We start from the raw sequence: 23,814 nt of genomic DNA, 5'->3' as shown, positions 1-23,814 counted from the left end.
TAAATTGAGAAAAATCCTAATTTTAAGACTTTCGCTATTCACAGAAGGCATTTAGGAGTCCTAAAGTTAGGAGTCCTAACTATACTACTACTAAACTGAGAAAAATCCTAATTTTAAGGCTTTCGGTATTCACAGAAGGCATTTAGGAGTCCTAAAGTTAGGAGTCCTAAACTTAGGACTACTAAATTGAGAAAAATCCTAATTTTAAGACTTTCGGTATTCACAGAAGGCATTTAGGAGTCCTAAAGTTAGGAGTCCTAACTATACTACTACTAAACTGAGAAAAATCCTAATTTTAAAACTTTCGGTATTCACAGAAGGCCTAACTTCTGTGAATACCGAAATGAGTAAGTGCCTTCTGTGAATACCAAAATGAGTAAGTGCCTTCTGTGAATACCAAAATGGTAGTAAGTTTAGGATTTTGTCTTAAGTTAGTTCTGTGAATCGGGCCCATGATGTATGGGCGTGTCTTGCCTATTTTCTTTATGCTGTGTGACGTTCATTGATTATTCAACTGCTAGGTAGGTTTGGCCACCATTACAGCCAGCAGTTCTTCCTGCCTTGCTGCCTATTACGTCTGCAAAATATTAAATATCTGGTATCTCCTTTCATGAACTTTTAATTAATCATTTTAGCTCTGTGTTTTGTTTAGCATGCAAAACATTTTTTGTAGGTTAAACATGCTTTAATGAAAAAATGAGTGATATGCATCACAAGAAGGTACGTGGGTACAACAAGATATTATTAGATATACACAATTAAAATTAATTCACAAAAATTGAGAAAGTCTGTATGAATAATAATTGAAAATTATAATACAGTAGACAGTTAGGGCCTGATTCACAAAGGTAAACTTTTAGAAAGTCACCCTTTTTGGCCTGTTCACTCCCATTTTTCGTGCTGAATGATACTGGTGATAGCTGACTCTGAGGCTCAGGGACAGTGTTATCCTAAACACAAACACATACATTGAGGTGCACTTATAAATGGCATCACTAACCCTACAAGTCCCTAGTAGATAATAGGGCCAGGGGATGAAAGGTCCCTAGTATATACCCTAGTATATAATAGGGCATTGCAGTTTATGGGCCAGCAGACTCTGTTGCACTTACATGTGTACACTGCTGAGAGTCTGAGGTCATTTTAAAAGCAGCCCTGTGTTGCAGCACTGCTTTTAGAAGTATAATTCACTTCAAATTCGACTTTGGTGGTATGGGCACTTTAAAAGTGATAATCTACCTCATTATTACATTGTGGGTACTCCCAAGGTCTCCCCTAGGTGTTCCAGAGGTGGGGGCCTTGTATCTACAGGCAGGGTCAATATAAAAGACGTTTATAAACCCTGGTGAGAGAAAGCTGCCCATTTTCATTTTCCATAGTGTAGGAAATTCACTACAAATTCGACTTTGGTGCTGTGGGCACTTGTGAAATAATAACCAAAATAGTTTTTGCATATTTGTGCCCACAAGTCTTCCTCAGTATTCTGGGGTGGGGGCTCCAGCAGTTATGAGTCGGGCCTTTATAAAAGAAGTTTTATAAACCCAGATGAGGAAGAAATTGCACATCTATTGCTAGGAGAGTTTGAAATATAATTCAAAGACTGAACAGAAAGGTATTGGCATTTTTGAATTTATCATAACGCGTACAGAAAATAAGTTTAAGAATTTCCTTTCTGTAAGCCAAAATCCAGCCTCTAGCACTCTTCCCTGATTGGTCAGCCCTGATGAGATTAGCCAGGATGCCTTGATTAGGTGATGAGTGGCCTGGCTGGGTAGAGGCTATCTGATGGAGAGAGCTATGTGGGGCACAGGAATGCCAGAGCAGGGGTTGGTCTATAACGCATCAGCTTCAATGGAAGAACAGGTCAAGCAAGCCTGTCAGCCAGGGCCACCCCCTCTTCCTGACAGATGGGAGGCTTAAGTAAGGAATTCACATACTTGAGTGGGGCAAGTTTATGGAAATATGCCATACTCTGAGTTTGGCTTAGTTAGCTCATGCTGCTCTGCTGAAATTTCAGCTGTGATGGATTTTGAGAGAATACTGCTTTCTGGGACAAGACTGACACACTTTGGAGGAAGTTGTCATGCATTGGGGTGTTGCCCTGCACCTCAGTGAATGGGGAGCCCCACTACCTGATGCCATAGAACACTGGATAAATATGTGAGAGGTGCACAGCCTCTCAGTTCTGCTGCCTGAAAATACAAGAAGAAGGTGGATTGTCCTGCTGGAATCCTGATCTGCTGCCAAGGGATAGTCTGGTAAAGACTGCACCTGCTGCACTATCTGGGACTACAGCTCTGAGGAATTTTCCTCACTTCTAGAAGGAGTAAGAAGTAGACTCCCTGCAGCTATAAGTTAACAGAACCTAATTGACCCTTCTCCAGCCAAAGCCCCCCTGCTGGAGTGCGTCCAGTGGGGTTTTAAGGGGTTGGCAAGTGCACTGTGGAAAGTCAAGTCCAGGCCTTCCAAGGACCATCTAGGAGATTCCATACCCTTGAATGTGTGTTTTTGACTCTTGGAACCTAGCAGGAGACCTTCTGAAAGCACTTCTAGAAGTTTGAGAAACTTGGGAAACCTTTGGGAAACGGTTGCAGGAGGTGACTAATCTGGCTGCAAGGGCAAGCCGGTCACCTCCAACCATGATCCGGCCCAGATTCCAGGTTAGTACCGCTGAAAAGCTCCGGAGTTCCGACTTCCAGAGTTTGACTGGGAGCTCCCTAAAAGTCAAGCCAGTGAACCCTCACCAAATGCAGACTGGTGGAGAGCATTGACAGCCCACGGCAGAAAAAGCTCCAGAAAAGTTTCTAAGTCTGAAGGTAAAGGTTTTAACCAAGGTCTACTGCAAGGGGTATCTGAGCAAGGCTCCATCGCGGTCAGCCTCAAACTTTGGCTTTGTCCTGGTCAAGCAGGACCAGATGTCCAGAAGTGGTGCTTTTGGTTTCTAAGCACTAGAAAGTGTTTATTCTTTAAAAACTCATATCTCCGGTTCCCTCAATTGGATTTTCATGGTTTTGATGTCATATGAAAGGTAAAAGTAGATCTTAATTTTATAAATTGGTGTGGGATTTTTATTGTATGTTCTGTCTTACTTATTTACTGTATTGGTGTTTTCAAATACTTTACATGCCTGTCTCCAAAGTTAAGCCTTAATGCTTGGTGTCAGCTACCAAGAGTTGAGCAAGGGACTAATTTGTACAGACCCTTTTCAGGACCCAGTACAGTGTTGGTGGCTTTGTTGCTGGTGTTACATACCTGCCTAACCCTCCCAATAACCCACCTTCCAACACAAACTTACAATTTTTTGTAAGTTTACGATTTTTTGCAATTCACAGAACAATTTTATGAGTAGTATCACAACTGCGGAATCTCCGTACTCAAGGTTCCAACTCTGCACAGATCATAAAGATACTTTTCATAAGATTGCTTTCTGAATTGCAAAAAGTGTAAGTTTCCCTTTGTGAATCAGGCCCTTAGTTAATACAGAACATGTAAGCCGCTAAAACTCAATCAATAAAGCATAACATGATAACCATTTTAAGCTATCCAATATGTCTTGTTTGCACATTCACTGTAAAAACAGAATTTGAAATTAGAGAGATGCTCTTGTCTGAAAATAGCTTATAGCACTCATTTTTTTGTCCTTGATCTGTTTATTAAAGATTTTGTTGTTGTGAACATGAATGTACAACAATACACCATAATTGATAACATCATGCAGAGGCGGTAGGTGAGTAACAAGTCTGAATCGTGAATCATCTGTACAATGACATAGATACATCCATCCATTTTTTGCATGACTGGTATTGACACCAGGCATTTCCCACCTGTCATATGACTCCTCCCTCCGTCAAAATTGCTGCACAATCACGTTATGGTACATTAAAAACCTTAACTTTGTAATACTTGTTGATTACAGAAGTACAGTGCTTATGGCTTCCCTCCGCCATATCACATTATTCTGTTCAGTAAGTGAAACAGTTTTATAAAGAACAGCCCCTAACGTGGGAGGAACTATCGGGAAGGGAGATGGGAAGGGAAATGGGGGCTGCAAAGAGGTATGAGAGGAACTACAGATCCCAGCTGACACAGAGGGGGATCTTGATCGACTATCCCGTGGGTGCACAGCCTGAATGCTAAGAGAAATGACCGTCAAATGTGGGGTATGAGGGACACTGTCCGCACAACAATTCAGAGCTCGGGCTGTAAATTTACTCACAAAGAGCACTCCATGCATCTGGATTGGGGACATTCATCTGGTCATCTGTTGTCGAAAACCCCTGTAGCGCACACAACATAGTATTCCATGCAGTGGAAATGGGGAACTTATGCAATCCCATCGTGTCCTCCAGTACCAGGGAAATTGCTTCAGGCTTCACCCAATTCAGCATGGAGAGGAACCAGGCTTTTATTGGTGGGGGCTCTACCGCCTTCCACCGACGGGTAATCAATCGCTTGGCCACAATGAAACCCAGATCCAGAAACCGGGTGGACGCTTTGTGTTTTTTTGTCTGGGAAATACACCAGTAATGCTTGTCTCCCATGTTCGTGGCACTACCATATTTGTGCTTGTGGCCAACGCCCCGAGCACTTCCTCCCAGTAAGCATGCAAAGCGGGGCAAGCCCAAATATATGTAGAAGATCAGCATTCACCAACTTGCAGTGCGGACAATATGCATCCTGTCTATCAAAATACAGATTAATGTTAATGTTATGTTAATGTTAACTGGTATTTGTATAGCGCATAATCGGTAGGTCTCCTAGCGCTTTGGAGAGAGAAGTCAGAGCTGCTAGCGGTACCATAAACAATTCACGGACATAGCGCTAAACGGTGTCTAAGGCTTCTTTAAACAGGATCGTTTTGAGCTGCTTTCTGAATGGGAGTAGTGCGGGTTCCTTGCGAAGGTGTTCAGCCAGTTGGTTCCATAGTTGTGGAACTAAGACGGTGAAATCTCTGCCCCCTTTGGATGCTGTATTGCAGTGTGGAAGGGCTAGGCGGCGGGCCTCGTCAGACCACAGTATACAGCAAGGAACATAATTCTCAAGGCGTTCTTTGATGTAGGCTGGGGCTTGCCCATAGCTTGCTTTTTGGACAATACAGAGGCCTGATGGGAAGCCAGTGCAGCTTACCCAGCAGCGGGGTGCCGTGAGACCTTCTTGGAAGCCTGAAAATCATCCTAGCTGCATCGTTCAGTACCACCTGTAGTTTGTTAATACGTTTCTGGGGGAGACCGATATATAAGGCATTGCCATAGTCCAGCCTTGAGACAATAGTGGCTGACACAATTGTCTGTAATGAGGTGGTTGAAAAGAGGGGGACTAGTTTACGCAACTGCCTCATGAGACCTGTACATGTGACAACCACTGAATTGACCTGGTTGGCTATGGAAAGATTAATTTTACCCGTGGAGAGATAAGCCCTATGGACAATGTAAAATTGTATCAATCTAAACCTGGAGTTTCTGGGGACCTGCTTGGGACTTTTCAGGACCATGGACCATTCCTTCTCTGAATAGGGCCTCCCCCGTTCAGTCTCCCACTTAACTCGCAACAATGTTAAGTCCAGTAGGGTATGCTCCCTAATTGATTCTGCAAACCATTTTACCTGGTGATGCCCTGTACCCATAACGTGCACATATTGCACCATATGATGCATCGGAAGTTCCTGCGTAATGTCTCCCCACCAGCGTCTCATTGCGGCCGTCCAGGAGGCATGGTTTAGAAATTGGCCTGGAGAAACTCCATCTTTGTCCGTAATGGATAGGAATGGCCGTAGTACGCTCTCTCCGTAGAGCTCCCCCAGGGTGGTTATACTAGCCCCCTCCCAGTCCATAAGGTACATACCCTGTACAGTTCCCTGCACGGTCGCCCAAACTACGGGAGAGGTTCATTCGATCCATTAAAAGGGTGGAATAGGGAAAGGATCCTGTCCAGAGAGTACGGGGAGTCGCACCCCACCGTGTCTGATAGATGTAGTCCCTCCACTCATTTCTCCACCCATAGAATTTGCGATGCCAGGAAATAATGCTCCAAGTTGGGTAGAGCCAGCCCCCCCCCTCAAGTGAGGTAGGCACAGCTTCGCCAGTGCCACCCTGCATCACGAATTGTTCCAAATGAAGTCTTGGATCATCTTCTCCAGGGAGCGGAAGAAGGACAAAGGTAGGTGGAGTGGTAAATTAGCGAAATAATAAAGCAGACATGGCAGCATGACCATTTTTATTAACTCCACCCTAACAAATTGCCAAAAAATTAAGCGTCTTCCAGAACTCAATGTGAGACTTAAGCGCTGTGACCGCCCTTGTGACAATACCATCTAGGAGAGCCTGATTGTTGTGGAAGATGCAGATTCCCAGATATTGAAATGCCACCGGCTGCCATTGCACTACCATCCCGTTTACCTCCCAACTTGGATCCTCCGTATCTGGGTTAAAATGATACAGGCAAGACTTGCCCTAATGTACCCTCAGCCCAGATAGGGATGCAAAAGACTGCAATGAAGCAGGGATGACTTGGAGAATGGCACGAATGTCCTTCACATATAACAAAATGTCGTCCACATAAAGCGAAATCGCATGTATACCGTCCCCAAGACGTACCCCCAAATCCAGCGCCAAAGTGCGTAGTGCCATCGCTAATGGTTCAATCACCAGGGCAAAGATTAATGGGGAGAGAGGACACCCCTGGTGGGTCCCCCATTCCAACAATATAGTGTCAGAGAAGAGAGTCCCTAGCCTCATCCAAACCGTAGGAGCCCTATGCAGCAGCTTCATAAGGCTTAAAATGTAAGGCCCAAGTCCGAAGCGATGAAGCAGAGCAAACATGAAAGACCATTCAACTGTGTCAAAGGCCTTCTCCAGGTCCATCACAATTCAACTGGCCATCGGCCAGTCCATTGTAGAACAGCGCATCACCCTGAACAGCTGCCGTATATTGAGCAACGTGTTACGGGCCGGTACAAAACCATTATGGACCAATTGGGGGATCAGGGGCGTCAACCTATTGGCCAGGATGCCTGCTAGTATCTTGCAGACCCCGTTCAGGAGCGCCAGGGGTTGGTAAGCCCCTGTGGAAGTGGGGTCCCTACCCAGTTTGGGGAGCATGATCAATGTAGCCTCTGTCATCGAGGCTGGGAGAGCAAGTGTCTCAAGTGCCTCCGTGTAGACTTTGAGCAGCTGTGGACTGAGAGAGTCTGCATATGACTTATAGAATTTGTGGGGTAAGCCATTGGGTCTAGGAACCTTTCCAGTTGGCAACGCCCTCATTGTGCGCCGAACTTTATCTAGCATGAGCGGAGCATCTAATTCCATCTGCTGCTCGCTCGACAGAACTGGGAACGTAAGGCTTCCAAGAACTAGCTTATCACCCCCTCCGAGGCCTGGTGGCCCGCTTTATACAATTGTGGAAAAATAGCTTATAGCACTTAGTCCATTGACTAAGTATAGTTGACTTTCAGAGACAAATCTACAAAGGGAAATAATAAATAAAAAATGATTACGCTTTGTGAAGCTTCTGCCATTGCCCTAACTGACACACACAGACATCCGTGTAAGCTAGACTCTATAAGCATATTGAGATGGCAAATGTGAAAACTCCTCTCTCCGGCAAGATCAATCTTCCTGAGTTGGTTAGGGTAGATATAGATATTCTTGTGAGTTGTCTCTCATCTGATGAAGTGTTACAATGTATGTTTTCTTCTGCAGGCAGTCCAAACTCTAGTAACAATCCACTATTTGTGACAGATTATGTGGAATCTTGTCACTCTCCAGAGTCTCCATTCTCCAGTGATGCGATGACAGTGGCTACGGCGGCAACACGCTTATTCTTCGTGAGTCGCGCTTCCAGCTCCTTGCGACACTCAGTCCCTCAGAAGGCCCAACACAACAGCAGGCACTTCAAAAGAACTCTTGGGGAGCTGGTTGGTGAAGTCTGCTGTCCCTGAGACTTCAGCAGGAGGCAAGCTCTATCAGGAGCCCTTGGAGATCCTTTACAAGTTGATTTGAAAGTAGCACAAAGTCCTTTCTCCTTTCTTTGGCAGTCAGGCAGCCACTGCAGGCCAATCCCCAAACAGCACTCAGCTAGGGATAGTCTCTTCCTCAGTTTCTCTGGTTCCTCTCCTCAGCAAAGGTTCTACTTGTTTCCCAAAGTGATCTAAAGTTCTGGGGTCTGGGTCCCCCCTTTTATACTCATATTCTCTTTGTTCTCTGAAGGCAGAGATGCCTTTGCCTAGTCCAAACCAGTTCTGGTCAGTCCTGGAGCACTTTGTTGACAAGACTCCTTCTTTCCTTTCACAGTGTATGCCAGGGACATCAGACGCACCACAGGAGGTGGAGCCAGCATTGTGGAGGGAAGGCACAGCCCTATTCAGGTCCCAGGTTCAACTCTTCCACCCATCTACATGCAGATCTCTCTATTCAGCCCTGCGCTGACTCACCCTGTCCCCTGGAATCCCCCAGCCCCTGTCACTCAAACTCCAGACAAGGGATACACAACCTAGCAGAGGCAGGCTTGGATAGTTAGGCAAGAAAATACCTACTTTCTAAAAGTGGTATTTTCAAACACAGAATGTTAAAACCAACTTCACTAAAAGATGTATTTGATCATTCTGAGTTCAGGCATACTAAACTCAAATTTCTACCTAGTTCCCTTAGTCAGTTAAGAGTATAAGATGTAATAATCAAACTGCCCATTCTGGCCTATGGGGAACAGGTAGCCTTGCAATAGAGAAAAACGAAAATGGCTGAAATTTACTATTAGGACATACCACACACATCAGGGCATGTCCTACCTTTTACCTACAATGCACCCTGCCCTTGGGCCGGCCATAGGGGTGACTAATATGCAGAAAAGGGAAGGTTTAGGGACTGGCAACCAGTGCTGCAATCCCACCAGCAGCATTTGGTTTACAAGCCCTGGGCACACTCAGTGCACTGTACTAGGGTCTGTCAAATAAACCAAACTAGCTAATCATGGAGTCACTAATCCATACATCAATTTACCATAGGGAGCACTTGCACTGTGGCACTAGACAGCAGTGGCACAGTGCTCAAAGCATCTATACCTAGTAAAAACACATGAGGCAACAGCAGAAAATGGAAGAGTGAGAGAAACTGCATCATTTTCTCATATGAAATGTTTTAGCATTCCATTGAAAAAAATTGCCACTGTCTTTTGTGAATTTTTTTTCTCACACATTTACGCTCTTTGAGTAAAAAAAGTTCTGCAATATAACAGCAGGAAAAGGTTTTTAGTAAAAAGTTTCTCATTAAGCTATTTTCTACATAAGTGAGTCTCTCGAGTATATAAATCATACAAAATTGCATAATGCAGAGTTTCATAGAATTTCAGTAAATTCCTGTAACGTAAATTTAGAGAATTACGGGAATGTCCCGGCATAGTTAACATTTCTTTCAGTTCTAGTCATAATTGAGTTGATCATGGGTCACCATCATAGGGAACCGTTGTAACCATGGAACAAGTTTAGTCATTTTCAATTATATAGAGTAGCATCTGGTCAGATAATTCTACCCAATATATTTCTCTCCCTATGGTCCCTTAACAAAATAGACAAAACATATAAAACTCCACTTGTATAATTTGCTTAGAGGAGGAGGAATAATTCTGATAATCAGTGAAAGTCTCAATATAAAACTCATGCCTGAAACTCGTCAGGGCGGTGTTGTTAAGTTTAGTGAAGAGCCAAATCCCAAATTTAGTAAACAGTATTTAACAAAACAAAGACCAGGTGGTAGAAATCGTTACCTCCTTAAAGCCATTGAAAGAGAAGAGGTCACCTCCCTGAATATGTTTACCCAAAAGCAAGGCCGCTTTAGAGATTGTAACAGGAAACCAAATTGTACCCAATTTTACCCTGTGTTACCTATCGTGGCCTTACCCAGCTCTTCCTTCTACCTCTACTCTGTGATTGACATTTCAAAAGAGGTGGGAGAAGGCATAAATTAAAATGTGAAAAAAGTGTTTCAAAGAAAGGTTGGAAGATTTTCGAAAAAGAGGGCTAAGAGGGCTCGTTTTATTAGAGACTCTAGCTAGCTAACTGAATTTTTTTCAGAGGAGCGGGACCTTAGCTGATATGGTAACAACTAAAGCCATAATATTAAAAGACATGTGTTGGAGTTTTGGCCCTCAGCTTCAGCTACACCAAATGAGTCTCCTGCTTTTAAAGGAAATCACTGCTTCTAAGTACAGTACAGACCAGCAACTATAAAACCTTTTTCGGAATCCTTATAGTCCTATTATCCATATGTCCTTTGTCCAAAGAATCCTAGAAATATATCTAGCTATCTACATTGAGATCACAGGATAATGATCTACTGAGATTTATTGAGAACTAGAGTGGACACAAGGATTTTACTTCTGGTCTAGTTCATTTTTATTCATCAAAATACAAGCCATTGGCCTACATCTGATTGTTTTTATTATAGCTCAGAGGTTTGGTGTATGCACATCTTTTTCTTATTAATTAGGCCTGCCCAGTAACCATATATTTATTGGTAATTTTATGACTTATATAGTGTGTCGACACAATATAATTTGTAGGGTGCATTACCAAGCAACTAAGTAATTATCAATAATATGAATCCTACTACATTTACTACTATTAATAATGCTTCGGCTATATCTTTATCCAGGCTGAGAATTCCAAATTTGAACGGTATTGGGAAAAACCAGCAGTAAGAAATTGGGTCACTGTTTTTGGTTGACGGGGTGAAACCTTACTTGAGCAGCCACCACGATACTTGTCAGGGTGAAGTCACAAGCTAATCCCAAACTAACCTTTGCTTAACCTTGTGATAGCCTGGCTCAAAAGCAGTCAGATGTAATAAATAATTTATGACTGAAACAGCAAAAATGTCATCAGTAGAACTGGAGATATGCAATTTTGAAGATTAAGCATAAAAGTAGGACCAAAAAGCACAAAGCACTAACAGTGGTTATCTGTTCGTACCAGACTGGAACAAAGTCCCAAGTTCAAGCTGACTGTGAGGGGGCGCGAGCCTGCTAGAAGGGCCAAGTTAGGCCCTCTGAACAAGAATACCTTAAATCCTGGTTCCAGGATTTGTGAAATCCCGCTTCAAGGCTGCGTTGCACAGCCAGGCGATGCGAGGTCCTAAGGTGGAGATATGTCATGTAGCAACAGTTTTGGGAAGCTGCAAGGCTGGGATATGAGGCCCTTCATCATCATTAAGGATGCTGTAGATGAGGGGGTTGTGATGCAAAATTCTGCGCCGGAGATGCATCTTGCACTGGCTGCTTCAGAAGGAGCTGCTGGGCTTGCAAGGCAGATTCCTCTGTCTACGTTTAGGATACTATCAACGATGGGCTTGTGATGTGAAGGCTTATGTCGGGGATGCCTCTCACAATGGCAGTTCCAAGGAGGCTGCAGACTGCGATGCAAAATCCTGCATTGGGGATACATCAGACAGAGGTACCGATGCGGAGTTAGGTGAGGCAAGGCACCTTCCCGTGGCTCTGATTAAGTGTTTCTGGAATTATGCATTGGTTCTACTGGTATCACATTTGAGCTGGCTGGCCACATTCAGACCCACTTCTAAGGGTCCAGGACTGGGTTGGCTCTACTTGTGGGGTAGGACTAACAGCAGGCAGAGGCCAGGTGTTGGGTTCAAAGTGGTTGTAGCATACTGTCCCTGACACTCTGGTCAGAAGGTCAGTCAACTAGCCCTTGTGGTCACTCTGGCAGTTCTGGGTTCAAGATACATGTCCAGTTCTTCACTCAGGCAGCAGGGCGGCACAACGGGGCAGCAGAATAGCTGTCCTTGCATTAAAGCATCACAGCAGTCCTTCTTCTGAGTCTTTAACAGATCCAGATGTGTATTGAAGAGTTGGGGTCCAAGGTCCTATATTTATACCTTATGCCCATATTGAAGTAGGAGAATCTTCTAGCGGGTTTCATTCCACTCTCCCTCCAGGTGTGAAGCATCCCTTTCCCTCTGCTCTAGCCCCAGCCTCTATGGGGACACAAAAGACTAGTGATAAACACTTTGTAAGAGTGCTCAGGCAGAGCCTTTGTGTTGTGTTGTGAACGTCAGAGCGGCCCTGCTATCAACACATATGGCCCTTTGTCTACCTGTCTAGGAGCAATGGACAAATACCAACTGCCAGAAGAATTGTGAGTAAATAACTGACTTTACCATTAAAGAGTGTTTTTACTTGCAATTCTTTAGCTACCATGCCCTACCTGCTCCCGATTGAAATATACCACTGACTAAATATGATAAGGTAACCCAATGTTATCCAATGCAAGAGGTAGGCCTGGCAGTAGTGATAAACACATTTGCAATATTTTCACTTCCCAGAACTTGTAAAACTGAAAAGTACATGTCCACCTCTTATAAAAACACGGCACCCAGTACTCTGGGCTGTTCATGGTCTACCATAGGGGTGACTTATATGTATTAAAAAGGAAGGTTTGGGTCAAGCACAAGACTTATTTTGCCAGGTCGAAATGGCAGCTTAAAACCGCATATGCAGGCTGCAATGGCTGGCCTGGGTCATGTTTTGCAGGACACTTGAGGGGGTAGCGCAATCAGTGCTGCAGGTTTACTATTAGCATTACATTCTGAAGGCCTTGATACATAGGGTACTACTTCACTAGAGACTAAGAAGTAAATTAAATGTGCCATTGGGTACAAGCCAATTCTACCATGTTTAAAGAAGAGAGCACAGTCACTTTAGTACTGGTTAGCAGTGGTACAGTGCACAGAATACTAGAACCAACAAAAATGAATTAGGCAGAAATAGAAGGGGTGAAGGCAAAAACTTTGAGGGTGACCCTGAAAGATGTTCAACACGACCCCCTTCTTCGAAAAAGCCTGGGGAAACTAATCAATACCTTTAGGGGCTTTACTGCATACGTAATAGAACATGGGCAATGGCCCTCTACTGCTGAGGTCCTTTTCAGTTCTATGCCCCTCTGAACTCAGTTGAATCCCACTCCTGAGCCACTTACTCATGGAGAACTCTTCTCCTCACCTGTGGACCCTGTCTATGAGGCCATACTTCACGAGGAACCATGCGAACTCCACCCAGCCTTAGTCACTACCCCTTCATGCGCCCTGTTTGTAGTTGGCCTTGGTGCAGGGCTCAGGTTGTGTTACCCCTGTGGCGCCCTATAACTCGCTATGATAACTTGCCTGAGTTTCCCCTAGACCACTGATTCCACTAACCTTGATTCAGTGTAGTGGTATTCCCCAAACCACAAGTGTTCTTAACCCTCTACACTGCATATGCTACCCCTGTGGCTCCTTATGAAGTGATATGATTCCAAGCACCAGTTTCCCCACTCACCTTGATACCATTATGCCTTGAGCTTGCAAGGTTACCCTAAACACCAAACCAATGGCTTTCCTTGCTTCCTCTGTTTATGTGGCCTTGGAGTGTTTTTCCTTGTGCACGTTTAGACAAAACAAAATATTTGTATCTTGTAAATTGATTCCATCGGTTAGTTTGTTCCTGCTTTTCCTGTGGGGTTAAGCCAGTGTACTAACAAGTGTTTCCTTCAGGAGTCTTCGAGAACCTTCCAGATTGCCATGTGAGCCACGTGCCACATGTGATCTGGTTGTATCCATTGGACCCTGAGCTTGTATATATAGACCACACCCAATCCCGAGCCCCTTGCTTAGCCTCCACACTTCCTACCTTCCCACACACCTGAAGAGCCGACGTGGCCAGGGCAGTACTCTTTTCCATCAGGAGTACAAGTTCTCTGGTGATTCCCTTGGCTTCAGCTCCCTCAACACATTCTTTGTCTCTGCCTCCTGCTCAGCTACTCCAGTTCCTCAGCTACTTCCTGAGTCAAGACTTTGAGACCTTCTTCAAACTTAGAACAAGTTGAAGTGGTATCAGGTTAGTGCGCACTATCCATTTATAAACAAGCAGGCCGGAGTATTGTTGTCCTCAAGGCTATAGACTTGTCTTCAAGTTTCCTCTCAGTGACTGCCCTCCAGTTCACTTTGTCACCTCCTGCAAGTTTAGCCTTTGAACTAAGTTTCCTGCAAGGACAAGAGACTTTGCTCTGTGGCTCTCCGATGAACAACAGTGGATAGAGAATTCTTCTTTGAGCGCTTGATACATGTGTGATCCTTGTGCCAAGTTCAATGTGCCTTGTATACCTTGGAAGTGTCAAACTCCAATCCACTTTCCTAGTGTACTATGAGAGTGTAATACTCCAAACCATGTTCCTAGTATATCTCAGGGTTGACGTACTCCAAACTGTGTTCCTAGTTTTACCTTGGATGTGCAATAACTCAATCTGTGTTTCTAGTACACCTTGGGAGTGCTAGTAACTCCAACCATGTTTTTAGCATAACTTTGTGAGTGCCAGAAACTTCAATCCATTTTTTTTAGTGTAACATTGGGAGTGCCAGAAACTCCAACTCATACTTCGAGATTTACGTTGGAGGTGTCAGAGACTTCAATCAGTATTTGGAGCCCTTCCTCAAGAGTCACAGAGTTTCCTATCTGTGAACCTGGTATCCTACTTTATTTCTGTATTGTAGAAGAAGCATGTCAGTGAATGTTACTAAAGTTAATGCAATGACAATGTATATGAAGACCTGCTAGTGTACTGATGGTAATTGCCCATTCTTGTTGTTTCCACTGTATTCGGTCATCACAAAACCATAATCCCTACATTCGTAGACACAGAAATTATCAGAAGCAACATATCCTGCAAAGCAGTGTGCATCGCCGTAGAGCAGATGCAGTGTAGCAAATCTCTCTTTTCTTATTTTGTCCCTACCGCCAGTCGTGGCAGATAAGTGTGGTGAAGCATGGGAGGGGGAAAGTCAACAGAAGACAATATAGGATTTATTTATTTATTTTATTTTCCCTATTCTGTCGTTTGTCGACTTCCCCTCCGAGCCCAGCCCCACCCTACCACGCTTACCTGCAGGGGCCACGACTGCCTAATGCCTTTTCCCCTTGGGACAGTGTGTGATTTAGGAGTTTTATCCGCGGATCTCATGCTTATGTGAGAGGGATATGAGGATCAGCATCGAATCTAGTGTAATCCCCGTGATTGGGACCAGGTGAGTGCATTACACTGAACATGTGCTCTCTACCAATCAGATTATACACCCCTTGGTAATCCTTCAGTTAACTGCCCTGCACCCAGCCACGCACTGCCTTGCAAAAATGATCCACACAAGCCAGCCAGGTCTGCTGGGGCAGCTTCTGCCTGTCCCTAACTTTTGGCCTATATTTTGCTAGGGTTAGCCCATACTTCCTGGCCAGGGACTGCTTCATGAGGGGATACTTCATCTTGTCCCTTTTCCCAGGGATAACAGGGCATCTATCCCTTCATTGGAAACAGTCCTCTAGAGACTGGCTATCCAATCCTCCTAAGGGATCCAGTTCATTTGTAAGGCAACCTCATAAGCTTCAAGCCAGTTATCTGTGTCATTCCCACAACAAAGTTAGGCACCAGATCATTTGGGATTTGGAGCATCTTTTCTCTAGTAGGCACTGGGGTAAGGCTGCCATCATTGCTCGCCTCTGCTGGCTTAGCTTTTATGTCCAGGTCCCGGAGACTTAGCTCATGGGATATTATCTTCTCATCTGTCTTGAGCTTGAAAATTTGCAGCCTGAACTCCATTTGTGCCTTCCTGTCATCTAGCTCTTCTGAGGACAAGTTCCTTGAAGACACACTTCTCACTCTACTAACATTGGACTCTCTTTCAGTCAGCAGATGATCTCCCTCCTCTGAGAGCTCCCGCTCAAAGTCCGGAGCCAGGCTCTTTTCTAATCCTAAATCAAGTTCCTCCTCATCAGGATCTTACTCATTATGATCCTCCTTCTCAGACTCTTCATGATTGGGTTGCATCCTTGTGACCTGTTCATTGGAATGGAGGGCTATTTGAAGGTCGAGCATGGTGTCCTTCTTTCCTGCATTCAGCTTCATCTACTTGCAGTGTTTCTGTAGCTCAGCCCTTCTGAGGCTGTCCACATTGAGCATCTCCATCTTCACGGTATTAGACAACCAGGTAGGGAAATCAAATTTAGAAAAAGGAAACAAATAGACAATCAAGTAAAGAAGGAAAGTTTTAAAAAGCTCAAATTGCTCTCAGTTTACTTATCTGGGATTTAGTGTAACAAACAATTACTGTATGGCACTGCACAAAAACAAGTCCTAATCCTCACACCAACGTAAGAAATTGGGTTACTGGTTGAGGCAGGTGAAATACTACTGAAGCAGTCACCACAATCCTTGGCAGGGGGAAGTCACAAGCAAACTCCAAATTAGCCTGTGTTTAACCCTCTGGTAGCTTGGAACAAAAGCTGTCATGCTCAACTTGGAGACAATGTTTTAAGAATTTATGCACTAATAAAGTGAAACAGAACACAAGAAAATGTCCACACCAAATTTAGTAAAATAGAGTAAAATGTAATAAATATTTGAAGACCAAAATGGCCAAAAATCCAAGTAGTAGAATCGAAGATATGCAATTTAAATGATATAAGCAAAAAATAGCTGCAAAAGGTGCAAAGTGCCAACTGTGGTTATCTGGTTGTGCCGACCCACTACAAAATCATGTGTTCAGGGTGGCTGCACACAATCTGGTTCATATGGAGCTGCTGGGCTTGTGATGCAGAGTTCTGCATTGTAATTGAAGATGCTATGCTATGCGATGCGAAGACCTGGATAAAAAATGCACCATACAGCACTGGTTCGGAGGAGGCTGTGGGCTCTGATTCGAAGTACTGCATTGGGGAAGTGTTGCACAGCGGTTCTGATGCAGAATTGGGTGAGGTGATGTGCTACACAGTTGCTCTGGTGTGGTTTTCTGGGAGGCAATGTGTCAGTTAGACTGGTGCCAGAGTTGAGCTGACAGAGCACCTTCAGGCCCACTTCTGACTTGGGTGGCACCTCTCAGGGGGTAGAACTCACAGCAGGCAGTGTCTAGGTGCTGGGTTCAAGATGGTTGAAGTCTTCTGTCCATGAGGCATTGGTCAGGAGGCTAGCCAACTGGGAGTCAATCTGGTGGCCCAGGGTTCAAGATGTAGGTCTGGTTCTTTATTCAGGCAGTAGGGCAGCAGGGCAGCAGAGTGGCAGTCCTTGCAACAAAGCAGCTCATTAGTCCTTCTTCTGAATCTTCCACTAGTCCAGATGTATAATAAAGTTTTCGGGTCTGCTGTCCAATATGTATACCTGGCACCCATTTTTAATTAAGAGAAGTTTCTGGAGGCTTCCACACCCCTGAGGTGTGAGACATCACCTTCCTTTCAGTATTGGCCCTTGTCATGAGCAAGTTTGATATGTGACAGCTCCTCCTCGTTAGGTCAGAGTAGCCCATCCTGCCAACACCTATTACCCTTTGTCTCACTGTCTCTGAGGAGTCCACAAAGATCAACTGCCAGCTGCACTCAGTCATGTGACCCAGGGACAGATGTAGGAACCAAATGGTTATTTACAGGACTGTGATTATAAATCCAACTTTACCATTGAATAGGGCTTTTAATTATGATTCCTTAAACAGCAAACTTGACCTACCTACGTGCTCCCAATTCAAAGTTATCACTTATTAAATGTAATGAGGAAACCCAATGTTATCCTATTGGGGAGATGGGCCTGGCTCTACAGAAAAACAAATGTAAGAGTTTTTCACTACTAGGACATGTAAACCTGAAAGGTGCATGTCCAACATTTTAAATATACTGCACCCTGCCCTCTGGGCTGTCCATGGCCTACCCTAGGTATGACCTATATATATATTAAATAGAAAGGTTGGGCCTGGCAAAAGGTTTATTTTTCCAGGAAGAAATGGAAGTTTAAAAACTGCACATACAAGCTGAATTGGCATGATACATGTTGTTCAAAGCTGCTTAAGTGAGTTGCACAACCAGTGCTTCAGGCATTTAATTTACAGGCCTCAATACATTGGGTACCACTTTACTAAGGACTCACATGCAAATTAAATGCGCCAAATGGTTATAAACCAATTCTACCATGTTTAAAGGAGAGAGTACAACCACTTTAGCACTGGTTACCAGTGATAAAGTGTGCATAGTCCTAAAGCCAACAACAATTATTTCAGCAAAAATAGGATGGGTGAAGCCAAACGATTTGGGGGTGACCCTGCAGAAAGGGCCAGGCCCAACAATGTCCAAATCAGGAATTTTGAGTGGTGCAATAATACAGCATAACACAATCAGTGTGCAGTATTACCCTGTTGTCTCTATTTATGCATTCAGTGGGTCAACATTATCACATTTTGTAGCCAGAAAAAGAGCAAGAATTTGAAAATGACACAGAGGTATTAAGGATTTTCCTAATTATTCACCACTCTACAGGGTAATACTTGTGGGGGCTAGGTAATTTCACAAATTGGAGTTAGCAATCCATCCAGTATACTAATAGTGGCAAAATGTATTAAAAACTGAAAAGCAGGAATAACTAAATAGCTCAAAATATTATTTACACAAAAAAACAACACACCACATTTAAACATATATTATTTTGAAAAGAAATGTCAATCTGAGATGAAATAAAATCTAATTTAATTACTGAACCAATCACATTCAAAACTGCAACAACTAACAATCAGAAACCACAATTTTTAACTGAGTGTAAAAAACACAAACAAAACAAGCTGTTGCCAGACCAGCCTGAGGGGAGGGGAGATTGTTGCTCTGCATGACAGAAGCAACTGCAAATTAAACTGAACAGAATTCACATGTATTTAACTAAGAAAAATATCTTTAGTTTAGCAGCTCTTTACTGACACCCCAATTAAAAGGAAAATCATATGTATAATTAGAAAAAAAGATTATATTCCCACTACACATACATCAATTGAAATTCCCTATGATTACATACATGAAAAAGAAGACATATATACACATACATTTCTGAATAATATTATTCAAGAGCCAAAAACACAAACAACCAGTAAGTCACAAATATATATATTTTTTTATCTAGGTATAATAGCCAACTTAGAGTTAATATTTCTCATATTACTAAACCTACCACAATAAATCAATTTCTTTTAATTCTATATCATTTTGAGATCCCGAAAATGTCAACTGAACCGACCTTACATCCTCATAAAAATGTAAATCACTGTTTATTATTATGGGAGACAAATGCTCTAAGGAAAACACTGCAAACAAATAAAAGCATTGATACAGAAATGATTACTGTTCTAATGGTTGCTATGCATGCAGCGCTACAATTGATAAAGGCATAGATGGCATTAAAGAACCCAACCACCCTCCTTCAGTGACTAAAATAGAAATAAGAGTGCCAGTACATGACCTAAAAGCTGTTTCATTTACCTCTATTACACATCTAGTGGGTATATTGAGGCTATGCCCCAGCAAATGTCAGTACATCCAGCTGACTAAATGCCACCAGTACAAAGGTTCAAAGGACCAAAAAGAGAAGCAGAAAAACAAGCCACATCAACACCAAAAATCTTTGAAGAAATAGAACACCCCATAACATAAAGTTAAGAAGAGTTCATATGCACACAACAACAATGACAAAGGAATAATAATGTTTACTTGTGTACATAATATTCTAACATTAAACCAGTGACCAATGTGGCTAATGGATAGGGCTTATAATTAATGGTTTCCTCCCTGCCAAAAATACGCTATAGAGGTACAGCATCTCAACAACAATATTCCTTTAGGCTATGCTCTTTTACAAAACATGCCACCACCTACCAAGCATTTTATCACAGAATTACACCAAAAAACAATAGTCACCTGTCAAAATAATAATGGATTTTGAATATGCTTTGATAAATACAATAACCAAAACCCACTCCAAAACCGAAATACAAGGCTACTACTTTAATTTCAATCAAGCTATTTGGCAGTACTTACAAAAACTGCACATAGGCCCTAATAGGATGTTTTTTAGAGTTGCCTCCGAATGACATCCCTACGGCTTTAGAACCGACCGACCTGGGGTCGGCAGTCCAAAATCTCAATGACAATGCAACCGCACATGGTGCGGTCGTAGAGTCCCACTTCCTATGGGAGCTTGTGTAACGGTTGGAAACGGGAGTGACTGTAAATCCCTGCACCGTGTGGCAGGCACCTCACTGTGCCTGCCACACAGTGCAGGGATTTTACAGGGGGACACCCAACCGGAGGCCACGGAAGAAGGGGGCCCTGCTAGGGGTCCCCAAAGTCACTGTCCAGCAGGCTTTCCATGTCTGAAAGCCCGGCTTGAAAAGACTGTTGGAAGCCAACATAATTCCGACGGCAGAAATGCCGTCTATAAGGGTTTTTGTTCAGTTTCTGACTGTCCAATGGGGTCCTAGAGCCCATCAGAAGCCAGCCGGATTGACCGGCCAGTTTGAATTCCGACCGCCATAATCGTAATACAGCAGTCAGAATTCTAACCAAGGATGTAGGTCGTAACCTTCGACAAGCGGTCAGAGGGCCTACCGACCGACATCCTAATTAGTGCCTTAGTGTGGAATATTCCACCATGACCAGATTTGTGTCCAGTGTACAGAGTCCCAAGGCCAATAAAAATAATTTTGAGCACAGAAATAGTGGTACATCGGCAATAAAACTGAGGGTGACCCTTAAGAGAGTGCCAGGTCCAACAGATAGGGAGACCTGCAATAGGCTCCAGAGAACATGGTGAGTGGGTAATAGCCTCTGTAGATGGGAAAATGACACTTATCTGAATTGTAGTGATGGCCTGGGGGTGGTGTATTTGTAACTATTGTTAAAGAAACATTTTACATAAGTCCCACCTTGCAGGTTTTAAATACATCATGCGTAGATGCAGCATGCTGTCATATTCCATTTGGGTACCCTAATACAGGCTCAGGTAGTCACCTAACCTATCACCTATATTCTCCCTACCATTACACTACATAACTGTTCTTAGTACTGACCTTTTACCTAGTTACGTTAATGACCAAAGATGAAATGCTGTTTTCTCTGAAAAGCTTAAGCCTCATTCATTATGCATGAGGATTCGTGGAATCACAGCAGGACAGCAGGCCTACCATCTCCTGCAAAAACACTATGTATAAGGGTCATTCCTTCCACAATCCCAGTCTGACATGACACGGCAGGGTATATCCCCAGGTGGTACCCCTTTGGGTATATATACATCATCTCTTGCTAAGATAGTAAGAGGAGAAAAGGACTTCCATGCCGACACACTGACGTGAGTCACTGAGGCTCCTGCACACAGACACTCCAGCTCGCAGTGGTCCGACATCCCTTGCGGGGTGTCCATATCGAGAACAAGACGGGGTCCCACAGTCTCTCACTTCAGGTAATGGGGTTGACTTTATCCTGGATGGATTCTTGGCTTTACACCCTTATACATGCTAGGTACACTTAGGTACATCTAGTTAGGAACGCATCGTAGGAGTACGTATTCTACTGTCGTGTATTTTATATACTTGCCTGTATTCATTGTTTTAGCACAGTGGTAGAAATCTACCATCCTTTACTTTGTTAATGCTTATAATCAATTATATCTGTTACTGTCAAATGGTTGTTTCAGCACACCTATTTTTCACTAGGATGACGCTGGCTCAATAAATGCCTATTGAGAAACATCCCCACCGTTTATTCTGAGTATCTGACAAAGTGAGCATGAGTGACTGAGTGAAAAGTAGTACACTGTTTCCACAATCCCATGATATTCGAAAGTTGCCAAGAACTGTTCTCTCCTTGGTAAGAGGGGTTTCTAGTTGCACTGTGAGCTATCTGGTATACAGGCCAACATATTCGGCAGGGGTGTCTAGAATCAGTCTGACTCCAATCCTACAGTATATATTGTCTAAACGTGCAGATCCTATACAGGTTTATAGGAACTACACGACAATGCAGGTCCAATCCTGGTAAAGGTTGTTTGTTCAATTACTTTAAAAGGGATCTCATGTTTTGGGTGATGTCTATTCACTCACATGTATCACGTGCAGTGGCTTCTAGCCCTGACATCTTGGGGTACTGGTCCAATCCGGTCTGCATTATTGACTGATGCAGAGCTGACTATAATGCTTAAACTATCTTTCACCCTGGAAATAAGTGGGTAGAGCTATAGATTAAACCACCAAGGCTGGTTTTAGGTGTCTCTTATGACATGGTGAAAGTTGTCAAACTTTTTAACATGTTGTGTCATTATTTCACTGATTGTTGGTTTCCACAATTTTAGTTGGCTGATTTAAAATATATTGGGGTGCTTCTAACTTTCACAGTAATTACATTTGATGTTGACTAGAAAAGGATAGCTGCAAGTTAGCCATGCTCTGGGGTCCTTGGGTGCAACAGAAGTAAAGTTAATAGATTACTCCACATCTTGAGGACACCATGGTTCAGTTTTGTAAACCTTTCTAGAGCTACGATCTTGGTTTCTATCAAATAAACCATTTAAACTAAAGTACTAACTACAAAGAATTGATAAGAAAAGCTTGGAATTTACTTGTCACTCAAGGCATGAGAAAGCATTGTAGTACACACTATTATAATTCTCAGACTAAAGGTGAACAGGTTTTAAGCTAGGTGACCACTACATGTACTTAACGCAATAACTTAGGATTCAAGTCACAAAGGGGCATCTTTACAAGCCCCTTTTGCCACCACAATGTCACTTTTCATGACATTGTGGTGGCCAAAGGGGTATTACCTTATTTACAAGGCAGTGTTAAGCCACTTAACGAGGCTTAACGCTGCCTTGTAAATAAGTCACCCTTTCACGCTATACTTCGGGTGATAAGGGACGCTTTTCCTTGTGGGACCTGCCTGCTGCCATTGTTACTTACCTGCCGTGAGGGGAACGGCTGCTCCAGCGAGGTGTCTCCTTGCCTCTTTCCTCCGCTGTGCTGGCGGACGCCTTCACAGACGCTGTGAGGGGAACGGCACTTCGGAACTAACCATCCCGGCATCCCTTGCGAGCGGCGCTTGCGGTGACGACACCTGGCAGCGCCGGATCACTACTTAGGCCGCCAGGTGTCACCGCAGCGCGGGACGCGCGCGGGCGGCGCCCGGGCAAAGCCCGGGCCAAGGGCGGGCCCGTCCTTGCCCGTCCCTGACCGGACCAGACTGGGCTGGGCCATCCCTCTAACGTTGGCTCAACGATTTTTGTGCTCAAATGGGGACTTTAGCAACGCCACCCCTGTGGGCACAGAGGTTGAGTCAGGTTCCTTAAGTGAGCTTGTCCTACAAAAAGCGCAAACGACTCTCGACGTGAGAGAGCGCCCTGCAGACGTATCAACCATTAAGTATCGCCTTCTAGTGGACTTGCCTAAACCCATCAGAAGTTCGGGTAAGACTGTTTTCGGACACTCCTTTTTGACAATCCTTTTTGAATCTTCTATCTTGGAAGTACTATTCCTCTAACTATTGTTCCACTGATTGCCACTTCTCATTTGGTGTTTAGTTATCCCTTCTCTGAGTCAGATTTGTCTTAGCTTATCCAAGTAAAGTAGAACAATGATGACGAGGGGTAGCAAAAATGGTCCAACACATGTAACAGGTCCAATTGACCAATATATCAGCAGAGCGAATGAGGCTATCAACCAAGGCATATCACTTTTAGAGCGTAGGGTGCCCCAAGATCTGGCCATGGCAAGATGCTCTTCTTTAGGTGCATTAGCTCTATCCAAGTCTCCTGTAAACCCTAGGGAGTCTAGGCCCTTAATGTTAGTGCAGGCCGAGACACATGGAGTTCCTAATACTGTCGATCTCTCGGCATCTTTGACATCCTTAGACTCGCAATCTAGCATGACCCTTGCGAGGACGCCAGCCCTACTTAGGAGCCCTGGCCAGGCGCCCCCGACTACCGACGTATCAAGG

The sequence above is a fragment of the Triturus cristatus genome, chromosome 5_1 (assembly GCF_964204655.1).
Source record: "Triturus cristatus chromosome 5_1, aTriCri1.1, whole genome shotgun sequence".
NCBI lineage: Eukaryota > Metazoa > Chordata > Amphibia > Caudata > Salamandridae > Triturus > Triturus cristatus.
The sequence above is the reverse complement of the archived record's forward strand: the minus strand, read 5'-3'. Positions refer to the sequence as shown.